This window comes from Salmo salar, chromosome 06, assembly GCF_965601325.2.
Source record: "Salmo salar chromosome 06, fSalSal1, whole genome shotgun sequence".
NCBI lineage: Eukaryota > Metazoa > Chordata > Actinopteri > Salmoniformes > Salmonidae > Salmo > Salmo salar.
Genome location: NC_138296.1, coordinates 35,253,255 through 35,277,969, shown reverse-complemented (window position 1 = coordinate 35,277,969; position 24,715 = coordinate 35,253,255).

Here is a 24,715-nt window from a genome sequence, read left to right as displayed (position 1 = left end):
GTTTGCGGCTTTGGGGTTGTACCTGGTGGGTTCATTAATAATTTGTGTGAGATTGAGGGCATCAAGCTTGGATTGTAGGATGGCTGGGGTGTTAAGCATGTCCCAGTTTAGGTCACCTAGTAGCACCAGCTCTGAAGATAGATGGGGGGCAATCAGTTCACATATGGTGTCCAGAGCACAGCTAGGGGTCGAGGGGGGTCTATAGCAGGCGGCGACGGTGAGAGACTTGTTTTTGGAGAGGTGGATTTTTAAAAGTAGAAGTTCAAATTGTTTGGGTACAGACCTGGATAGCAGGACAGAGCTCTGCAGGCTATCTCTGCAGTAGATTGCAACACCGCCCCCTTTGGTCGTTCTATCTTGTCTGAAAACGTTGTAGTTAGGGATGAAGATTTGAGAGTTTTTGGTGGCCTTCCTAAGCCAGGATTCAGACACGGCTAGGACATCCGGGTTGGCGGAGTGTGCTAAAGCAGTGAATAAAACAAACTTAGGGAGGAGGCTTCTAATGTTAACATGCATGAAACCAAGGCTATTACAGTTACAGAAGTCATCAAAAGAGAGAGCCTGGGGAGTAGGAGTGGAGCCAGGCACTGCAGGGCCTGGATTCACCTCTACATCCCCAGAGGAGCAGAGAAGAATGAGTATAAGGGTACGGCTAAAAGCTATAAGAATTGGTCGTCTGTGACGTCCAGAATAGAGAGAAAAAGGAGCAGGTTTCTGGGGGCGATAAAATAGCTTCAAGGTATAATGTACAGACAAAGGTATGGTGGGATGTGAATACAGAGGAGGTAAACCTAGGCATTTAGTGATGATGAGAGAGATAACTTGATAACATGATAACTTACATAGTTTAATTCGTTTGATATTATATGATTGGGTAAGACGTATGATACTATACATCCTCTAATTCGTAGGATATTGTACGACTGCTACTCCATTCATAACGTAACATAACATAACCTAACGTAACATAATATATCATACTAAATGGAGGGAAACAAATGTACTTACCAAATCCTACAAATTGCCCTGAGGCCAGGTTGCCTGTTGGGGCTGAAGAGTGTCTTCGGGGATCACAGTGAAGAACACACTCTCACCCTTTAATGTGCTTCTATCGAATCAATTCAATCCTGTTGCTTTCATCCCACTTCTAAAAAAACATCCCCTTTTAATTGCCCCTACCTCAAAACAAAAATACAAACAAGATGAAGACAACCACAGCTTGTAGCACTGTGTGACTAATAGGTTTATTTGTATTTTGGTGTTTGTGTTGTGTTGTGTCCATGCCAACTGTAACGTGTTCACAGATGCATCAAGTTCATCGTTAGTGCAATAAACAGATACACCCATACAGCATCCCTCACTTCTGCTGTGTGTAGGAGCACTGGTACTGCTCAGAATACCAATGACCACATTTACCCACTGTTGTGTTACTGTTGTGTCACATGACCACAACCTGCAGGTTTTTGTGCTGCAGCATATTCCTCCAAATAGATTTTCCTTGAGAGTCGCCGGTGAATTGATAATTCAGTGTGAGGTTGACAGCTGTGTGGCTGGGGAGAAACTAGGAGGGAGGTTAGCTGCCACAGGGCTGTGAGGGGGGCAGTGGGAGACAGAGTAGCCTCATGGATTTTCTCCAACCACACCACACAGCTGTCAACCTCGCCCCTGAATTATCAATCAATCCACTGCTGAAAAAAGTAAGTATTTTTTAAGGTTTTTCTTCAAAATATATAGCACAGAGGTGGTGTGTAAATCACGGTGGAAGAAGGAGCACCTGGAGGGAGAGAGGGAGAGAAGGGGAGAGGGAGGGAGGGAGGGAGGGAGGGAGGGAGGGAGGGAGGGAGGGAGGGAGGGAGGGAGGGAGGGAGGGAGGGAGAGCGGGAGAGCGGGAGAGGGGTGGATGGGGGAGGGAGAGAGGGGGAAAGAGGGACCAGCTGAAACACCGGCACACACACAGGCCAGAGCGAGGGGACCCAGACAGTCGCACACACAACCAATATGGAAAGAGAATTAGACTGGCTGGAGAGATTCTTGGTCTCTCAGATTGAGAGAGGGGGAAGGGCCAAGGGGAATGGGGAGATGGTGAAGGGGGTCTAATGGCTCCACAAACTACCGCTCAGCAAGTTGTTGGGTTTTCCAAATAATTTGCAGCCCGTGGGGGAGAGGGAAGATTGTTAGTGATTGTGGTAGATAGATATGAGGGGGAGAATATATTGGTATAAACTTCTCTGGCCTTCAGTGGCAGATCTGTAAACATTGTGCTTATGAGGAGAAGCACAGGGTCAGGATAATCAAATATCAATGGAAGGTGCAAGTCCAGGAGATGGTAGGCTCAGTTCTTGTTCTCACCAGAGAGAATGTGAGCTGAACTAGAGGTCATGTAGAACTGGAGGAGATGTGCATGAGTGAATTTCCTATAGTGGAAAATGTGTGGGCAATGCTGTATTCAAGTGGACAGTGTCTTCTCAGAGTGGACAGTGTTTTCTCAGATTGGACAGTGTTTTCTCAGCGTGGACAGTGTTTTCTCAGAGTGGACAGTGTTTTCTCAGAGTGGACAGTGTTTTCTCAGAGTGGACAGTGTTTTCTCAGAGTGGACAGTGTTTTCTCAGAGTGGACAGTGTTTTCTCAGAGTGGACAGTGTTTTCTCAGAGTGGACAGTGTTTTCTCAGAGTGGACAGTGTTTTCTCAGCGTGGACAGTGTTTTCTCAGAGTGGGCAGTGTTTTCTCAGAGTGGACAGTGTTTTCTCAGAGTGGACAGTGTTTTCTCAGAGTGGACAGTGTTTTCTCAGAGTGGACAGTGTTTTCTCAGAGTGGACAGTGCTGTGTCAGAGTGGAAAGTGATGTGTCGGAGTAAACAGGGTTGTGTTGGAGTAGACAGTGCTGTGTTGGAGTAGACAGTGATGTGTTGGAGTAGACAGTGCTGTGTTGGAGTAGACAGTGATGTGTCGGAGTGGACAGTTGTGATGACCCTCCCACTCTGGCTGCCGAATTCTTTCTCTTTAATCTTGTTTTCCTTCATAGCATGTCGGTGGGTGGAGGGTCGTCAGCGAAATGGGACACACCTGGGCTGGGGTGTGTCCCGGGGATAAATACACCTTTCCCCCATACATTGAAGAGACTCTCTCCATGCAGACACACCGTTGTTTTTGGTTGTGGCAATTTGGGGTTTCTTTGTATTCATTTGTTTTGGCACCTCTCAACCACCAGCATTATCACCATCTATGCACTCATCCACTCACTTACACTACTGACTTTATTTAATAAAAATTGTTATTTCCTTATCTCCGCGTTGTCTCCCTCTTTGTTACGGGCTACAAGCTGGTTTGTAACACATTGCTGTCTTAGCGTGAACAGTGATGTTTTGGAATGAACAGTGCTGTGTCAGAGTGGACAGGACTGTCTTGGAGTGGACAGTGCTGTGTCAGAGTGGACAGGACTGTCTTGGAGTGGACAGTGCTGTGTCAGAGTGGACAGGACTGTCTTGGAGTGAACAGTGCTGTGTCAGAGTGGACAGGACTGTCTTGGAGTGGACAGTGTTGTGTTGGAGTGGACAGTAGGGACATGTGAGCAGTCCAGAGAAGTACAGTATATTGTTCTGCTGCTGCCGGGAGCTAATTTCTGACATGAATCATTTGGGCTGTAGGTGCTAGCTGTAGCTGGCTAAATGGAGTGGAGAGAGGGACGCTAGCTGTATCTGGCTGACTAGGGTGGAGAGAGGGATGCTAGCTGTATCTGGCTGACTGGGGTGGAGAGAGGGACGCTAGCTGTATCTGGCTGACTAGAGTGGAGAGAGGGACGCTAGCTGTATCTGGCTGACTAGAGTGGAGAGAGGGACGCTAGCTGTATCTGGCTGACTGGAGTGGAGAGAGGGACGCTACCTGTATCTGGCTGACTGGGATGGAGTGAGGGATGCTAGCTGTATCTGGCTGACTGGGGTGGAGTGAGGGACGCTAGCTGTATCTGGCTGACTGGGGTGGAGAGAGGGACGGTAGCTGTAGCTGGCTGACTGGGGTGGAGTGAGGGACGCTAGCTGTATCTGGCTGACTGGGGTGGAGAGAGGGACGGTAGCTGTATCTGGCTGACTGGCATGGAGTGAGGGACGCTAGCTGTATCTGGCTGACTGGGGTGGAGAGAGGGACGCTAGCTGTATCTGGCTGACTGGGGTGGAGTGAGAGACGCTAGCTGTATCTGGCTGACTGGGGTGGAGAGAGGGACGCTAGCTGTATCTGGCTGACTGGGGTGGAGAGAATGATGCTAGCTGTATCTGGCTGACTGGGGTGGAGAGAGGGACGCTAGCTGTATCTGGCTGACTGGGGTGGAGAGAGGGACGCTAGCTGTATCTGGCTGACTGGGGTGGAGTGAGGGACGCTAGCTGTATCTGGCTGACTGGGGTGGAGAGAGGGACGCTAGCTGTATCTGGCTGACTGGGGTGGAGAGAGGGACGCTAGCTGTATCTGGCTGACTGGGGTGGAGTGAGGGATGCTAGCTGTATCTGGCTGACTAGGGTGGAGAGAGGGACGCTAGCTGTATCTGGCTGACTGGGGTGGAGAGAGGGACGCTAGCTGTATCTGGCTGACTGGAGTGGAGTGAGGGATGCTAGCTGTATCTGGCTGACTAGAGTGGAGAGAGGGATGCTAGCTGTATCTGGCTGACTGGGGTGGAGAGAGTGATGCTAGCTGTATCTGGCTGACTGGAGTGGAGAGAGGGATGCTAGCTGTAGCTGGCTGACTGGAGTGGAGAGAGGGACGTTAGCTGTAGCTGGCTAAGTGGAGTGGAGAGAGGGACGCTAGCTGTAGCTGGCTGACTGGAGTGGAGAGAGGGACGCTAGCTGTAGCTGGCTCATTGGAGTGGAGAGAGGGACACTAGCTGTAGCTGGCTGACTGGAGTGGAGAGAGGGACTCTGGCTGACTGGGTTGCAGTGAGGGATGCTAGCTGTTGCTGGCTGATTGGAGTGGAGAGAGGGATGCTAGCTGTAGCTGGCTCATTGGAGTGGAGAGAGGGACGCTAGCTGTAGCTGGCTGACTGGAGTGGCGAGAGGGACGCTAGCTGTATCTGGCTGACTGGAGTGGAGAGAGGGACGCTAGCTGTCTCTGGCTGACTGGGGTGGAGAGAGGGACGCTAGCTGTAGCTGGCTCATTGGAGTGGAGAGAGGGATGCTAGCTGTAGCTGGCTGACTGGAGTGGAGAGAGGGACGCTAGCTGTAGCTGGCTAAGTGGAGTGGAGAGAGGGACGCTAGCTGTAGCTGGCTGACTGGAGTGGAGAGAGGGTCGCTAGCTGTAGCTGGCTCATTGGAGTGGAGAGAGGGACGCTAGCTGTAGCTGGCTAAGTGGAGTGGAGAGAGGGACACTAGCTGTAGCTGGCTGACTGGAGTGGAGAGAGGGACTCTGGCTGACTGGGTTGGAGTGAGGGATGCTAGCTGTTGCTGGCTGACTGGAGTGGAGAGAGGGATGCTAGCTGTAGCTGGCTCATTGGAGTGGAGAGAGGGACGCTAGCTGTAGCTGCTAAGTGGAGTGGAGAGAGGGACGCTAGCTGTCTCTGGCTGACTGGGGTGGAGAGAGGGACGCTAGCTGTAGCTGGCTCATTGGAGTGGAGAGAGGGATGCTAGCTGTAGCTGGCTGACTGGAGTGGAGAGAGGGACGCTAGCTGTAGCTGGCTAAGTGGAGTGGAGAGAGGGACACTAGCTGTAGCTGGCTGACTGGAGTGGAGAGAGGGACTCTGGCTGACTGGGTTGGAGTGAGGGATGCTAGCTGTTGCTGGCTGACTGGAGTGGAGAGAGGGATGCTAGCTGTAGCTGGCTCATTGGAGTGGAGAGAGGGACGCTAGCTGTAGCTGGCTAAGTGGAGTGGAGAGAGGGACACTAGCTGTAGCTGGCTGACTGGAGTGGAGAGAGGGACTCTGGCTGACTGGGTTGGAGTGAGGGATGCTAGCTGTTGCTGGCTGACTGGAGTGGAGAGAGGGATGCTAGCTGTAGCTGGCTCATTGGAGTGGAGAGAGGGACGCTAGCTGTAGCTGGCTGACTGGAGTGGAGAGAGGGACGCTAGCTGTAGCTGGCTAAATGGAGTGGAGAGACGGACGCTAGCTGTATCTGGCTGACTGGAGTGGAGAGTGGGACGCTAGCTGTTGCTGGCTAAATGGAGTGGAGAGAGGGACGCTAGCTGTAGCTGGCTGACTGGAGTGGAGAGAGGGGCGCTAGCTGTATCTGGCTGACTGGAGTGGAGAGTGGGACGCTAGCTGTTGCTGGCTAAATGGAGTGGAGAGAGGGACGCTAGCTGTAGCTGGCTGACTGGAGTGGAGAGAGGCACTCTAGCTGTATCTGGCTCATTGGAGTGGAGAGAGTGACGCTAGCTGTAGCTGGCTCATTGGAGTGGAGAGAGGGACGCTAGCTGTAGCTGGCTGACTGGAGTGGAGAGAGGGACTCTAGCTGTATCTGGCTCATTGGAGTGGAGAGAGTGACGCTAGCTGTAGCTGGCTCATTGGAGTGGAGAGAGGGACGCTAGCTGTAGCTGGCTGACTGGAGTGGAGGGGCGCTAGCTGTTGCTGGCTCATTGGAGTGGAGAGAGTGACGCTAGCTGTAGCTGGCTGACTGGAGTGGAGAGAGGGACGCTAGCTGTAGCTGGCTCATTGGAGTGGAGAGAGTGACGCTAGCTGTTGCTGGCTACGTGGAGTGGAGAGAGGGACGCTAGCTGTAGCTGCCTGACTGGAGTGGAGAGAGGGACGCTAGCTGTAGCTGGATCATTGGAGTGGAGAGAGGGACGCTAGCTGTAGCTGGCTCATTGGAGTGGAGAGAGTGACGCTAGCTGTAGCTGGCTCATTGGAGTGGAGAGAGGGACGCTAGCTGTAGCTGGCTCATTGGAGTGGAGAGAGTGACGCTAGCTGTAGCTGGCTGAGTGGAGAGAGGGACACTAGCTTTAGTTGGCTCACTGGAGTGGAGAGAGGAGATGCCACACACATAATATGATACTATGGTAGCTGAAGGGGTGCTGGGGCCTCGAAGGGACAGCAGTTAGACCCATTTCCTGCTGTATTGTTCCCTAATAGAGAGCCTTAAACTGTGTGGATATCTGTGTGAGTGTGTGTATTTTCCTTCTGTGTATCTTCTTCTGTTCGCTGCATTGTCAACATTGGCGTTTGTGACTGCCTTGTAACAATAGCTGGCACCTGTAAAGTCACCTGTAACGTTAGCTGTAAGGGTCACATGATGGGGTCACATGATGATGTAGCGTTCATAGGCCTGTATCTATTGAACATTGTGACAAGCCATTCATTTATCAGCCTTAAAGGCATTTTGCAGGATGGATGGATGTCCTCTACAAAGACAGGAATGTCAGCTGATATCTAGGCCAAATGTGGTAGGTAGTCTAAATGTACTCTTAGCACAATATGAGATACAGTATACAGCATATCTGTTCAGCAGCTATGTGTCTGTTCATGTATTAATGTTTGTAAATTGGTTTATGACATGTGTGGGAGTATGTTTTCATCATTATTCACAGCTGCTGCTTGCGTAACTCTGTTTGTTTATACACACCTGTCTACAGCAAATGTTGTGTTTACAGTACTTCTCTGTGTGTTGGCAAACACCTGTGTGTGTGTGTGTGTGTGTGTGTGTGTGTGTGTGTGTGTGTGTGTGTGTGTGTGTGTGTGTGTGTGTGTGTGTGTGTGTGTGTGTGTGTGTGTGTGTGTGTGTGTGTGTGTGTGTGTGTGGGTTGGTTGGTGTGACAGCAGAGGAAGTTAAATGGAGCGGTGAGCTGGTGCGGCAGTGCTTAGTGGCCACAGTCTCACTTCATTACCTTCCCTCTCAGCTGCACAGAGAGAGAGAGACCAGCTGAGACACACACAGTCTGAGCGAGGGGCCACAGACAGTCACACCGACACATGCACGCACACATGGACGCACACAAACACAAACAAAGCCAATTTGGAGACATAAATGTAAGCTGACTGCAGCCCTTTTCCCGTCATCTAGGTCTCTCTCAGGCCCTCTGATTTAGCACTGTCAACCTGAGTCAGCCAACCACCTTGTCCACTCATCTCCACCAGCTGGCTACAACCCAGTGTTATCCCACTGAATGCATAGACATAGTTATAGAAATGAGCAAATGGCATGCCTTGTATTGTGCTGTAGAAAGAAAGGTACAGTGCCTTGCAAAAGTATTCAACCCCTTTGGCGTTTTTCCTATTTTGTTGCATTACAACCTGTAATTTAAATTGATTTTTATTTGGATTTCATGTAATGGACATACACAAAATAGTCCAAATTGGTGAAGTGAAATGAAAAAAATAACTGGCTTCAAAGAATAAAAAAAATAAAAAATACCTGAAAAGTGGTGTGTGCATATGTATTCACACCCTTTGCTATGAAGCCCCTAACTAAGATCTGGTGCAACCAATTACCTTCAGAAGTCACATAATTTGTTAAATATAGTCCACCTGTGTGCAATCTAAGTGTCACATGATCTGTCACATGATCTCAGTATATAAACACCTGTTCTGAAAGGCCCCAGAGTCTGCAACACCACCAACCAAGCATTTAAAGGTCTTGGAATGGCCTAGTCAAAGCCCAGACCTCAATCCAATTGAGAATCTGTGGTATGACTTAAAGATTGCTGTACACCAGCGGAACCCATCCAACTTGAAGGAGCTGGAGCAGTTTTGCCTTGAAGAATGGGCACAAATCCCAGTGGCTAGATGTTCCAAGCTTATAGAGACATACCCCAGTAGACTTGCAGCTGTAATTGCTGCAAAAGGTGGCTCTACAAAGTATTGACTTTGGGGGGTGAATAGTTATGCACGCTCAAGTTTTCTGTTTTTTTGTCTTATTTCTTGTTTCAAAATAAAAAATATTTAGCATCTTCAAAGTGGTAGGCATGTTGTGCAAATCAAATGATACAAAATCCATTTTAATTCCAGGTTGTAAAGCAACAAAATAGGAAAAATGCCAAGGGGGTGAATACTTTCGCAAGCCTCTGTACACATTTGTTGTAGATCAATTATAATTGGAATATCCCATCATAATTCATAGGCTTTCACAGTTGCATGATGCTTATTTATGTATCCTTATTCAGCCAGGTGAGTCACAGAACTCATTTTCTCTGTTTGTTTGACCTACAGTTTCTTCTCCTCATTGGCTCACACATATTTAACAGCCAACCTTGAAACACCACAGGCTTTTGGGAGATGTGATAGGTAGCGTCTGTAGTTGTTGTGTAGCTCAGTTAGTGTGTTTCTCAGTGTCTGGTGGTTGTTGTTGTGGTATTACAGCATGTTTAGCAGGCCGGGCCTCTCCTGTTTCCCTGGGCAGCCTGACAGGCTCCTGGAGCAGATGGTGAAGATAGAGAGAGAACATGGTCATTGCCATGCCCTTGGTCAAGACAGCGGCTCAGCTCACACAGCTCACACACAGGGATAACGTCTTTGTGAACACTAGTGAAATCTGGAGCTCTGGCAAACATGAAACAAAGCCATGAGAGAATGTTTGTTTGGAGAAATTGTCCGCATGTGGCCTAGTGCTGTTGTACGTTTGTATTGTAGGTTTGCATTCCATGTTTAAGTGCTGGTGTTGGCTAGTCAATTTTTTGCTTAGCAGTTTGGGGGGGATTTGTTTTTTATTTTACAGTTTTCATACTACAGTATTTGCCAATTCCTCAATCGCATAGGCAATTTTCTTATGAACTGCAGGAAGTTAAAGGATTAAGCATATCATGAATCAAAAACCTGTGCTGTCAGGGAGCTTCCTGTGTAACATAAAGCCAATAAATGTTGCCTTAACAACCCTGTCCCATTGTGTCTGTACTGATTGACCCTGTGTTTGTTTGGATTGGCTCCTCATAGCAAATCTCTTTTAACCTGTGACCTGTTACATTGGACAAGTGAGAGGAGTTGTAAGCGTGGCTCTGCCCTCACTAAGCCCGTCTTCTCTTCCCAAGCCGATTTATTCTACAAGTAATTAACGTGGGCCGCAACATGTGACCTGACCACAGCCAACTTTCCCCTGCACGTCCACTCCAGAGGAGGGGAGACAAAGCAACCCTGGCTACAACACGCAGGCTATTTCTGTCCACCTCAGATGGGTGGACACAGGATGAGTACTCAGATCTCTGTTTTTGTGTCAATCTGCTCTTTTGTGTCCACCTCTGCTTGCCCTGTCTGTGTATCTTCCAAGTCTGTGTGTCTTCCTATTTGTGTCTTTAATGTTTGTCTGTGTGTCTGGCCTGTCACATGTGTATCCGTCTTTTCTGTTCTGTCTGTTCTTGGATATCTGATTGGTTGTGCATCCCCGGGGCTGCATTGATGCACCACTATCCCCACATTTATGGATGGTGATATCTGCAACGAAAAGTAGCTATTGTGATGGAATAGCAGGTGTTCCTTATCCTATTGTGAATGGCAGGTTTCAGTTTTTGTGGCTGTGTAATATTCTATTTTTATGATGTTGAGTTGATTGAAACCATCACTCATGATAATCCACAGAAATAAAGCGAAGCTGGCTCAGAAGGGAAACCCTAGTGTGGTGGCATCAGCTTATCACATCAGCGGATATTGCACCAATTGGATTCACACTCTACTTACGTGCAGTCTATTTAAGTTGTCCAGTTCTTCACATGCTTCCTCAATGCCGGATGTCACGCATACACGAGCTGGTGTCTTTTGCTGCCATTGCTGCTGTTGCTGCTGTAACTCGCTATGCTTGCTGTTTCTGCTAGGAACTTTTTTGTGAACACTCGCTAGCTGTGTTGGAATCTTGCTCGCATTGTTCAATATGCTCATGTTGCAGTGTTTGGCTGCTGTGGGAATGTCATTGATTGCGATGATCAACCATGTTGCTGCTCTACTGTTGTCAGTCAGTAGCCAGCTACAAACTGGCTAGCTAGCTAAGTAGAATTGCTCTGGGAGCAGCCTATTGTATACTTTGTTTCTCCCAATGCTAGCTTTTGGGCAGAGTCTATCAATGAACCTACATCCCATCAAGGAGAATTTTCATGTTTTAAGGTATGCCCCAGGTGCAGACAGTGTTGGAGAAATGCAAGTTTATTCTTTAAACAGGGGCAGGCAAACAACAGGTCAAGGCAGGCATGGGTAAATAAACCAGAGAGGATGTAAGACATCGGAACAGCAGGCGGGTCAGGCAGAGGTCGATAATCCAGACTGGGGCAAAGGTACAGGACAACAGGCAGGCAGAACGGTCAGAACCGGGAAAACAGGAGCAAGGAACAGGCAGGAGCAGGGAAATAAAACGCTGGTAGGTTCTACGAACAAAACAAACTGGCAACAGACAAACAGAGAACACAGGTATAAATACACAGGGGATAATGGGGAAGATGGGTTGCACCTGGAAGGGGGTGGAAAAACAGGTGAAACAGATCAGGGCGTGACAAGAATCATCCCTCATCCATACAAGTAGGAAGTAGCCTATGCTAGGCTAGCTATACAGGCCTATGTGTCGATATACAGTGAGAAGCAATGTTTTCTTGAAGACATGAGCAAAGAGATGGTGTTTATCACGGTGATCTGATAGTATTTTGGTCTCATGTGGCCGTTAATTTGGCAATCAATAGTAACTATCTATTATTAATCTTTGAACCAGTTTAAGCTAGAAATGCATTCAGTATAACGTGCAGACTGGTCTGGATTGATGTGCTGGTATAGCTACACTTTTGCTGCTTTTCTGTTCTGAGCAAACCAAAGTCTCTGCTACATTAGTGCATACTGTTGCAATGAGTCACACTTACTGGCATACATTTTCCAGTATAATTTCAGTCAACATAGTTATATTTACTTCATCCTTATCTGCAGCAGTAGGCTGATTTATTAACCATGTTTCTATCATGTGTCATGCATTTTACATAGGTAGCCCCTCCTTGTCGGTCTATCTTTGCGTTGTAGTAGTATTATTCTAGTGACAGCATAGTGACTGTACTCTTATCTACCATATGCTATTGCATGTCATGGTATTGTAGTGATTTCTTAATTGTAGTCATCAAGTATTAGCTAACGTTATTAATTCATCTTCTGCTTGCATCTTTATGTCTTACCTACTAGTTCTGTCATGTGTTTTATGCTGCAACTGTGGTGAATGCTCTCACATTCAGGTGTTAGCTGATATTCTTTCCTTCATTATCTGAACACAGTATTGCATTATGGCATGGCGGCCGATATTCAAATCAAACTTGATTTGTCACATGCGCCGAATACAACAAGTGTAGTCTTTACTGTGAAATGCTTACTTAAAGCCCTTAACCAACAGTGCAGTTCAAGAAGAGTTAAGAAAATATTTACCAAGTAGACTAAAATAAAAAGTAGTAATGAAAAGTAACACAATAAGAATAACAAGGCTATATACAGGGGGCACCGGTACCGAGTCAGTGTGCGGGGGTACAGGTTAGTTGAGGTAATTTGTAGGTGGGGGTGAAGTGACTATGCATAGATAATAAACAGCAAGTAGCAGCAGTGTACAAAAGGGAGGGTGGGGGTCAATGTAAATTGTCCGGTGGCGATTTTATTAATTGTTCAGGAGTCTTATGGCTTGGGGGTAGAAGCTGTTGAGGAGACTTTTGGTCCTAGATTTGACGCTCCGGTACCGCTTGCCGTTCAGTAGCAGAGAAAACAGTCTACAACTTGGGTGACTGGAGTCTCTGACAATTTTATGGGCTTTCCTCTGACACCGCCTATTATATAGGTCCTGGATGGCAGGAAGCTTGGCCCCAGTGATGTACTGGGCCATTCAAACTACCCTCTGTAGCGCCTTACGGTCAGATGTCGAGCAGTTGCCATACCAGGCGGTGATGCAACCGGTCAGGTTGCTTTCGATGGTGCAGCTGTAGAACCTTTTGAGGATCTGGGGACCCATGGCAAATATTTTCAGTCTCCTGAGGGGGAAAAGGTTTTGTTGTGCCCTCTTCACGACTGTCTTGGTATGTTTGGACCATGATAGTTTGTGGGTGATGTGGACACCAAGGAACTTGAAACTCTCGACCCGCTCCACTACAGCCACATCGATGTTAATGGGGGCCTGTTCGGCCCTCCTTTTCCTGTAGTCCACGATCAGCTTCTTTGTCTTGCTCACATTGAGGGAGAGGTTGTTGTCCTGGCACCACACTGCCAGTTCTCGGACCTTCTCCCTATAGGACGTCTTGTTGGTTATCAGGCCTACCACTTTTGTGTCGTCAGCAAACTTAATGATGGTGTTGGAGTCGTGTTTGGCCACGCAGTCGTGGGTGAACAGGGAATATAGGAGGGGACTAAGTACACACTCCTGAGGGGCCCCAGTGTTAAGGATCAGCGTGGCAGACGGCTTGTTGCCTACTCTTACCACCTGGGGGCGGCCCGTCAGGAAGTCCAGGATCCAGTTGCAGAGGGAGGTGTTTAGTCCCAGGGTCCTTAGCTTATTTATGAGCTTTGAGGGCACTATGGTGTTGAACGCTGAGCTGTAGTCAATGAATAGCATTCTCACATAGGTGTTCCTATTGTCCAGGTGGGAAAGGGCAGTGTGGAGTGCAATAGAGACTGCATGATCTGTTGGGGCGGTATGCAAATTAGGGTGGGTCTAGGGTTTCTGGGATGATGGTGTTGATGTGAGCCATGACCAGCCTTTCAAAGCACTTAATGGCTACAGACGTGAGTGCTATGGGTTGGTAGTCATTTAGGCAGGTTACCTTTGTGTTCTTGGACACAGGCACTATGGTGGTCTGCTTAAAACATGTTGGTATTACAGAAAAGGGACAGGGAGAGGTTGAAAATGTCAGTGAAGACACCTGCTAGTTGGTCAGCGCACGCTCGCAGTACACGTCCTGGTAATCTGTCTGGCCCTGCGTCCTTGTTAATGTTGACCTGTCTAAAGGTCTTACTCACATCGGCTGCGGAGAGTGTGATCACACAGTCGTCCGGTACAGCTGGTGCTCTCATGCATGTTTCAGTGTTATTTGCCTCGAAGCGAGCATAGAAGTAGTTCAGCTTGTCTGGTAGGCTCGTATCACTGGGCAGCTCTTGGCTGTGCTTCCCTTTGTAGTCTGTAATGGTTTGCAGGCCCTGCCACATCCGACGAGCATCAGAGCCGGTGTAGTACGACTCGATCTTAGTCCTGTATTGACGCTTTGCCTGTTTGATTGTTCATCGGAGGGCATAGCGGGATTTCTTGTAAGCTTCTGGGTTAGAGTCCCGCTCCTTGAAAGCGGCAGCTCTAGCCTCTAGCCTAGCTCAGTGCAGATGCTGCCAGTAATCCATGGCTTCTGGTTGGTGTATGTACGTACGGTCACTGTGGGGACGACGTCATCGATGCATTTATTGATGAAGCCAATGAAAGATGTGGTGTACTCCTCAATGCCATTGGAGGAATGCAGGAACATATTCCAGTCTGTGCTAGCAAAACAGTCCTGTAGCTTAGCATCTGCTTCATCTGATCACTTTTTTATTGATCTAGTCACCGGTTTTTCCTGCTTTCATTTTTGCTTGTAAGCAGGAACCAGGAGGATGGAATTATGATCAGATTTGCCAAATGGAGGGCGAGGGCAAGCTTTGTATGTGTCTCTGTGTGTGGAGTATAGGTGGTCCAGAGTTATTTTCCATCTGGTTGCACATTTAACATGCTGATAGAAATTTGGTAAAACTGATTTAAGTTTCCCTGCATTAAAGTCCCCGGCTACTAGGAGCGCCACCTCTGGGTGAGTGTTTTCTTGTTTGCTTATGGTGGTATACAGCTCATTCAATGCTATCTTAGTGCCAGCCTCTGACTGTGGTGGTATGTAAACAGCCACAAAGAATACAGATGAAACTCTCTCGGTAGGTAGTGTGGTCTACAAATTTTCATGAGAAAATCTACCTCAGGCGAGCAATAGCTTGAGACTTCCTTAGATATCGTGCACCAGCTGTTGTTTACAAAAATACATAGACCGCTGCCCCTCGTCTTACCAGACGCCGTTGTTCTATCCTGCCGGTACGTTGTTTAACCAGCCAGCTGTATGTTTATGTTGTCATCGTTCAGCAACGACTCCGTGAAGCATAAGATGTTACAGTTTAAAATGTCCCGTTGGTAGTTTTATTGTTCAAAGATTGCGCTTTTGCTTGCAGAATTGAGGGAAGTGGGGGTTTATTCGATCACCTTCGACTTCGCAGCAGGCAGCTCTCCGGGCCTCTCTTTCTCCGCCTCCTCTTCACGCAGATCACTGGGGTCGGGCCTGTTCCCGAGGGAGCCATGTATCCTCCGCCTCGGGCTCGTCAGAGTCATGAAAGAAGAAAAAGTATTCTGCTAGTCCGTGGTAAGTAATCGCAGTCCTGATGTTTCAAAGTTATTTTCAGTCATAAGAGACGGTAGCGGCAACATTATGTACAAAATGAGTAAAAAACAAGTTACAAACAACTCAGATAAACGAACAAGAAACACAATCGGTTGGGGGCACGTAAAACGTCTGCCTTCTGCTCCGGCGCCATTTTAGAGCGCAGTTCAACATTGATGCTGGCAACCAGTGACAAGGTACTGGAACTCTCACAGCTCTGGTTCCTTCATCAATGCTGCAGGGTAGCTCTGAGCTATGGACCATCCACTACTGTATTGGCGTTGCTACTGCTTCTCAATCGTTCACGGCTTCACCCTCAAGATTATGGGCCCATAATCCTCTGTTGCCTACAATCTTACACTCGATTGGAAATCTGAGAGTATGGAGCCTATGTGAGTTCCTGCAGTAATCGCTAATATGATCATGATTGTGTCAGCCTCTTGGTCCAGTAGCTATGTTGCATCTCTCTTCTGCATCGCAATCTGATATAACACTGTTTTCTGGCTATAGGTGGTTGACTGGCACCCGGTGGTTCATCTATTTTGCAGGTGGTTGGCTGGGCTCATAGGTAGAGTATTCTCATGACAGCTCATCTTGCCTCAGCGAGGGAAACAGCAGGGCTTCACTATGGCAGGCACGTTCATACTTCTTCCGGTTGCTTAATTAGATTGGTAGTATATTTTCCATGTACCTAGATGATCGCTCATCTTGCCTCATCGAGGATACCCAGCGATGTGTCATATGAGAAAGTCAAAAGGCTGCGTTAACTCCTGCTACACATAGTTAGCATGAACACATGGGTGGTAGGATGACCTTCGCTGGTCTATTGAGAGCTCTAAAACGGTGGTGTTTCCTTTCTGAAATAAAGCGAAGCCGGAACAGAAGGGAAACGCGAGTGTGGTGTCATCAGCTGATCGCATCAGTGGATATTGCACCAATTGGAATCCCACTCTACTTACAGTACATGCTGTCTATTTAAGTGGACTAGTTCTACACATGCTTCCTCAATGCCGGATGTCATGTGCGCTGCTGTCTCTTCCTGCCTGTTACTAACTATGCTTTCTGTTCTGATATTCCACCACCACCCTAGCCTCCACCTGTCTGGGTTCTGTGTTTCTTCATTCATTTGATATAGCATATCATGCTCACTGCCCGTAGTTCTATTATCATCTTTATATGACGCTTCGCTCTGGCAGTGAGCAACACTGAAGGAGCAGAGTGTACAATGAAGAATCGACTACTATTGTCTGTATGCAACAACAGTTTCACCAAATGTGTCCATACCGGAATGACTGAATACCACTGGGAAGACTTTCACATGATCTCTTATTTTGCACTGTGTGTGTTGTTGTGTTTATGTGTGTTGGCACTGGTTTAATCAGAGGGTCTTAACCTCTATGGGCTAGGTGGGACGCAAGCGTCCCACCCGTGGTGCACTCCATCAACAGCAGGTGCATTTCAAGAGCGGCAAATTTGAATCCAAATAAATGTCAAAATTCTAATTTTTCAAACATACAACTATTTTACACCCTTTGAAAGATAAACATCTCCTTAATCTAACCACGTTTTACGATTTCAAAAAGGTTTTACGGCGAAAGCATAAATTTAGAGTATGTTAGGACAGTACATTTACAAGAGTTGTGTGTAATGTTTTGTCAATTCAAAGACAGGGTCACCAAAACCATAAAACCAGCTAAAATGATGCACTAACCTTTTACAATCTCCATCAGATGACACTCCTAGGGCATTATGTTAGACAATGCATGCATTTTTAGTTCTATCAAGTTCATATTTATATCCAAAAACAGCGTTTTACTATGGCATTGATGTTGAGGAAATCGTTTCCCTCCAATAACCGGCAGTCAAGTCAGTACCACAAATTAAATAATTAAAATTAGAAAACATTGGTAAAATATTATATTGTCATTTAAAGAATTATAGATTTACATCTCTTGAACGCAATCAACTTGCCAGATTTAAAAATAACCTTACTGGGAAATCACACTTTGCAATAATCTGAGCACTGCGCCCAGAAAAATACGCGTTGCGATACAGACTAGACGTCATGTTGGGGAGATCTAAAATCGAAAATACTATGTAAATAATCCATTACCTTTGATTCTCTTCATCAGATGTCACTTCCAGGTATCACAGGTCCATAACGAATGTAGTTTTGTTCAAAAAAGCTCATAATTTATGTCCAAAAATCTCCGTCTTGTTAGCACATGATCTAAGCCAGCCGGACTTCTCGTCATGAACGAGGGTAAAAAATATATTTACGTTCGTTCAAACATGTCAAACGTTGTATAGCATAAATCATTAGGGCCTTTTTTAACCAGAACATGAATAATATTCAAGGTGGACGAATGCATTCTCTTTTATACCGTATTGGAACGAGGGTACCCAACATGAACTCGCGCGCCAGGTGTCTAATGGGCCATCATCGTAACATGGCTCTTGTTCGGTCAGATCTCCCTCCAGAAGACTCAAAACACTTTGTAAAGGCTGGTGACATCTAGTGGAAGCAATAGGAAGTGCCAAAATATTCCTCAGCCCCTGTGTTTTTCAATGGCATAGGTTTAAAGGTAATACAACACATCAGGTATCCACTTCCTGTCAGAAAATGTCTCAGGGTTTTGCCTGCCAAATGAGTTCTGTTATACTCACAGACACCATTCAAACAGTTTTAGAAACTTTAGAGTGTTTTCTATCCATATATAATAAGTATATGCATATTCTAGTTACTGGGTAGGATTAGTAACCAGATTAAATCGGGTACATTTTTTTTATCCAGCCGTGCAAATACTGCCCCCTAGCCCTAACAGGTTAAAGTGTGTGTTTTGGAGAGACGTAAGGGGCTGAAGGTACAGAATGTCCACGTTGCGTTTTATTTTGTGCCACTACTCAACGACTGTCCTTTATATATAGTTCACCTTAGCCTGTTTGTTTGAGGTTATGTCTAAGGTCGAGAGCTGTTTTAAGGCGGTTTAGACACATCGTCCTGGGGTGGCACTTTAAAGCGGCTTAACGTTTCCATCCACAACCTTGAATGATGTTCCTTTTCCATCTCACCCGTGACTCATGTGTTTATTCTCAGTGTCCAACAAACACATGCTGACATCATCAAAGTTGTTTTAGAAAATATGTGTCAAACATTTTTCCATTGCACAAAAGTTATACGCCCTCTCGCTCAGAGTCTGGCTGGTTTGTTTCTTTCTTCTTCAAAACAGGCCCCTTTTCCCTAACCTCCTCAGAAATGGTGCTTGATGCTCACGTCTTCATCCACAAAGCTTTGCTCATGATAGACATGAATAATGATTGCAAATGGCTGTCCATCAAAAACATTTGTGTTGAAGTAGGTGTTTACAGTGTTTATTTCACTTAATCAAGATGTTTTCTATGGCCCTTAAAAGATACAGCATTGTGCTGTAGCAATGTTTGTTCTTTATTTCCCCCCCCCCCCCCCCCCCTGATATTCATGGGATGCTGTAAATGTTTCCTCTCAGAAACACACAGAGTGCCGCCCAGGTCCATTGGTAAAAGTGCTGTGGATGGCTCCTGGGGCAGTGCAAAGCTCGACTGCTCTAATAACGTACATTCCACTTGAGACGCCACTGCAACATAATGAATCTTTGAGCTGAAAAGTGCGAGCGGGAGGGAGAGAGATAGATGAGAAGGACATTAAGAGGAATGAGGGAAGAGCAAATCAAAGAGGGGAAAATGCCTCTAAAATGACATTGAAATAGTATGACAACAGTGCCGGTGTGCCTATATGTATTTCCGCAGTTGTAATTCCATCAAATATTGCATCAGCTGCACATTTTGCTTATAATAGCATGTATTTACCACCCATGTCATGTCTCTCAAAAAAGAAAATGGAATGGCATCCCAAATCTTCCCACACCTCTGTCATAAAACAGAGATAGAAATAAGGCTATTCCGCTTTCTCCTAATCCATATCCTGTAAGGTCTGTTGTGTGTGTGTGTGTGTGTGTGTGTGTGTGTGTGTGTGTGTGTGTGTGTGTGTGTGTGTGTGTGTGTGTGTGTGTGTGTGTGTGTGTGTGTGTGTGTGTGTGTGTGTGTGTGTGTGTGTGTGTGTGTGTGTGTGTGTTTCTGTGTGTGTGTGTGTTTCTGTGTGTGTTCATGAGTGTGTGTGTATGTTTCTCTGTTTGTGTGTGGGTGTATGTTTCTCTCTGTGTGTGTGTGTGTGAGTCAGGGCTCTAGCAGCAGGGATTACTGTAGCAGCCTGCTTATTGCTGCAGCCGGTCCAGAGGCCCAGCAGGACACAGGAAATGAGACAATCAGGTACGGAGCTGTAATGAGAAGTGACCATCCATGGTCATCAGGGTGTCGGCGTGGCAGACCAGCCAGCTGCAAGACCATGTTATTGTTGCTGTTGGGAAAGAAACCCACTGGGAGACAGAGACTCTGTCCAAAACATTGCCTGTCTTTCTTTGAGGAAGGGATCACGCACAGCTCAGACTGTGGTACCGTATTATATATCTCAGACTGTGAAATACATTTTATTGGAGCCATCCTTGATAATGTATTACAAGGATTACCTGTCCTATACCTGAGTATATGAAACATTTACTTGTTTGCTTTAGTGTAGGCTTAATGAAGAATACAGTCTGTCTAAATCAGCATTTTTATCCCATCTCTGTACTCCTCCTCCTCCCTCACATTTGTACAGTACATTTGAGATTTGACCCATACCTCAGGACATCCCAGGTGCCTTTGCCTGCCCTTTAGTTCCCTAGAGATGTGGTTTGCCCTTGCCACACTACTCTTCTCTCTATATCTCTCTCTCTATCTCCTGCTCTCTCACTCACTCCATCCACAGCAGAGCTACGTACCTGTTCTCCAGGGAGGCAGACTAATGGTCCAACCTCTATCTCTCTAAGCACACATCTGGCCTGGCCTTAACCCCGTGCTCACCACACTTCTCTTTCCAGGCCCGCCATAATAATACACAATTGAATCCCTTCACTACACTTCCATAATTGTTCCTGTGACTGTTGCATTAGAAGTGTGTGTTCTATTCATTGTAACAAATGACCATATGGACAGAAGACTGGTAAGCTTCAACTCCCGTGGCTGATTTCACAGATGAAACTGGGCCTTGATCAAACGTTATTTCTTTCAGGGAAGTAATCCAAACATGATTAGGAAAATCCTCAAATATGGGGGAAAGATGGAGTGAGGGGGTGAGGTTTAATCAGGTTTGGTGGTAGAGGGAGGGAAAAGGGACACACATATGTACGTGCACACACACACACACACACACAAAAACATGTCATCTGCTGATCACCTGTTTGATGTCACTGTGACTTTGTGTCCCTGTCCTGTGTCCTCCATTGTGACGTATGTGAAAGATGTCACCATTCTCTTCTACGTTCACATCACCTGTCCTTGTCAGTCAGCTGTCATTCAACCCCACTGTTATCATCCCCCGGGACAATAAAGGTACACACTGTACCTATACACCTATTTCTCTGTGACCTTCTCAAAAACACCAACTGTTCAGCAGTAACGTTACATTGCAGAAGAATAGCAGAAAAATGGTGGTGGGAATTTTCCTTTTAATTTGTCTGATGTGAATTATTTCATGGATATTAATTAAAGTAATTCTTAAATCAAGAGAGGCTGTGAAGTCACTGGGTCCCAGTGGAGACAACTCATTCTAGACCAACCAGGGAACGAACCAGACAAAAGGAGAAAAAAGGCACCAACGGATGAAATTACAACAACCTAAAAATAAAATCTAATTTACCTTATCTCTGTTTACTGAGCAATGTCTTTGGGTGCTTTGTGATTTAGTTTACGAGAGCTTTAGCTCACTAGAAAACCTTTCAGGTTGTAGTCTGTTTATCAGTAGTAATACTCTAACCAGGTTGGAAAGGACACATTGAAAGTAACCTCCTGAGCTCTCAGGGTCGTGACCATTGACCTCAGTCCCTCCTCTAAACACCAACCTGCAGTATCTGTGATTATCCTAGTGCTCCCTTCCCGCAGAATGCCCCTGATCAGCACTGCGTGGTCAGCAGCACAGACACAGCCTGATCCTGAGCCCGGCCCAGTCCAGTCAGGACATGCACTAACTCTCCCTGGGCTGGGAAAGACAAAGAACAACAGTCTGATAGAAAGTGGAGTAGGTAAGGGTCAGGGTAAGGTAAGGGTCAGCTGTGTTGTTTCTCCCAGATGGCTATTGTCTATAGGGAGTCTGGATGGAACAGTACGATGGAACCAGCTCCAAGGCTGTCTGTGTGGTAGGAGTATCTTTCTTGAAAGACTTTCATAGTTGTCATTCTCTCTCAGTTCACGTGCCATAGACAGGTTGGTTGTTAAGCAACAAAACCGACACGTTCGCAACTATGGGGCAAAACAGACAGGGTTGGTTTCGATTGTTGACACCATGTAAACTATATTTAGTCTACGAATGTTTATTGAAAACATAAAAACATTTGCACAATGAGCACTTGTTGTCTCTCAAATACATCGTTTCAGTTGTTGGTTAGCTAGCTAGTGAATTTTAGCCATATTCACAATGACATAAAATCAGTCAAAACACCTCAAAACAAGACACGGTATTAACAACAAGATAAAACTAGCTGAAACGAGCCACCTACCATTCCCCACATGGAAGCTTCTTGTCATTGTTTCTAGCTATCTGACCATTCAGAATCATAACAAAGCATGGCTTCGGGCCCCATCGATGCACACACATCATTTTTGTTACGTTGTCAGCCAACCAACCCATCTATGGAGTGTTGTGTTTGTTGAGAGTCCATGTGATTTCTATTTTTTTTACTCTGAACACTAAACTTGAAGTGGTGGCCATTAGATGTAATTGTTGCTGCCATAAGATTTTGCATATTGCCTGTCAAGACGACACGTCTTAACATTTAACGACAGTCAACCCACTAGTACATCTGTGTATGTAGAAAAGATTCATATTGAGCTTGAATTTCAAACATTGAGTTTGTTTTTTACTGTCGCGAATGATGAGAGGGACGACTTGACTCAGTGACTCTGATTTAGAGTCAACATGGCCTACAGCTAGAGACACCAGATCTTCAGGCTCTACAATAAATGTAATGCAATATATACAAAAAACATAACCAACTTCCCCTACCCCAGCCTTCAACACAAATCAACTCAAACACCCCTGTGTAGGACTTATGACTTTAGTACATAGCATTGTTACTGTACATCAGGGGATACATAGACTGCTCCTGGATTCTGAGCCATGGCATACAGGCTGTTTCCTCTCCCCCTCCCCTCTCCTCTCTTCTCCACTCCCCTCTCCTCCCCTCTCCTCTGATCCCCTCCTCTTCTCTCGCTTCCCCTCCCACTTCCCCTCTCCTCCCCACTCTTCCCCTCTGCTCTCTTCTCCACTCCCCTCTCCTCCCCTCCGATCCCCTCCTCTCTGCTCTCCTCCCCTCCAATCCCCTCCTCTCCTTTCCTCTCCTCCCCTTTCCTCCCCTGCGATCCCCTCCTCTCCTCCTCTCTCCTTTTATTTCCTATCCACCTGCCACACCAACCTGACAGACTCCAGCAGGGCTGTCATGTGGCCGATCTGCCTGCCTGCCTGCGTGAGAGAGGGACAGAGAGAGAGGGAGAAAGGATGGAGACAGGAAGGGAGGGAGGGAGGGCGATGGAAAGATAAACGCCAGGTGAAGTCACCAATCCAACTGTGTTTCTGAGAAATGCTCTGTAGTCAAGGAATACAGCTCAACTGAAATGCCCTTTTATTCTTTGAAGCGAGCCATAGCTTTTCCTGGAGCTGATGTGTTGACAAGCGCATAGTACCTTTTCATTGAAATCCAATTTTCTATTGTTTGGCTTTCAGTTGTAATCACATGACAGTTGTTCAGTCCTGCAGCATGTGTTCGAACCGGAATGCATTGTAATAATGCATCTGTTGCACCTCCCTTACAAAATATCACATGTGATTAAATCACAAGAACATTTTCACATGTAAAAAAAATTCCAATTTTAATGACACGTGACAGACGTGGTTTTCAGACACGTTTGATGTTTCACATGCATTTTTCACATGTACATTTTTCACATGACTCCGACATGTGGTTTTCCAACATGTGATATTATATGTTTCACATGTGTGCTTTTGTAACTTGCGGGATTAGAACCCAGGTCTCCCATGGGAGCAACGTCTTGACCATTCGACCAAGAGGGCCAACAATCATTTTGAGGTTGAAGGCGGAGCTACCTCATCACGTTACCATGAGCAACTATGACCGACTCATGTCCACAACACTTTCACATGTGTATTTTCTCACTTTTAATGTCTAGTGCTGTCAAACAATAAATGTTTTATTGAGTTCATCACAGGATTTCCTGTGATTAATCACGATTAACCAGAAATTCATGATTTGCTCAAATTGAGCTGTAATTTATGTTGGATGTTTTCAATGTATTTTGAACACTTTCAGACAACCGGCCAAAAAAGTTAACTTGAGTTAACCCATAAGAGTCTAAGCCCTGTCTAAGCCGGGGGAAGAGGGTTACTAAGCAATATAGAATTGTTTTAAGAAGGACATACCAAAGATAATTTTGCTGTTTGATTTTTAATTTTAAGACCCCTTGAAGTATAAAAAAAATAATAATACATTTTTTTATTTGGCTTTACAAGCACATGCAAATGCATTGAAAACCATATTCCCTACATGGAACAACAGATAGTCCCACAAAAATATCTAAAGGAAGTTTGTTCTGAAGTGTCTGTCATATCTTAGAGATATGAAAAATCAGGAAACATTTATTTGAGTTTTTTTACATTTATTTAACCCCTTATTTTTTGGCAGTAAACAGTCTCCGTAAATACTTCCATAATGTTTTTAACTGGTACCTCGGGACCTTCAGATGAGTCTTGTGAGGCCTGTGGGAATCCTAGAGCAAAACAAATGTACGTGTTTGTGAAAGTATCACCTCTGCACAGGGGGGTCATATTAGTGAGTAGCCCAAACTGTTCAGAAGATAGAAACAGAAGTTGATCAGCTATACCGACTTCAGACGAGTCCCAGGGTCATAGAGCAAAACGCAAAACACCATCGTGCTTGTGTGAGTATTCGTTTTTTGGCCAAACCGTTTGGATGCTACAAAGTCTTATTTTGTGAGAAGACCTATGTCTCATGGTCTGACAAACACCACTCTAGCTCTGTCACCTTTCACCGGAGATGAGGAAGTGTGACATAGGTGGATGCGGTGGATTGAGACACATCCAATACAAAATATCTGTCACGCCCTAACCATAGAGAGCCCTCTGGGTTCTCTATTGTGTATAGGTCAGAGCGTGACGAGGGGGGTTTCTAGCGTTTCTATTTCTATGTTGGTATTTGTGTGGTTCCCAATTAGAGGCAGCTGATTATCGTTGTCTTTAATTAGGGATCATACTTAAGTTGCCCATTGTTCCCACCTGTGTT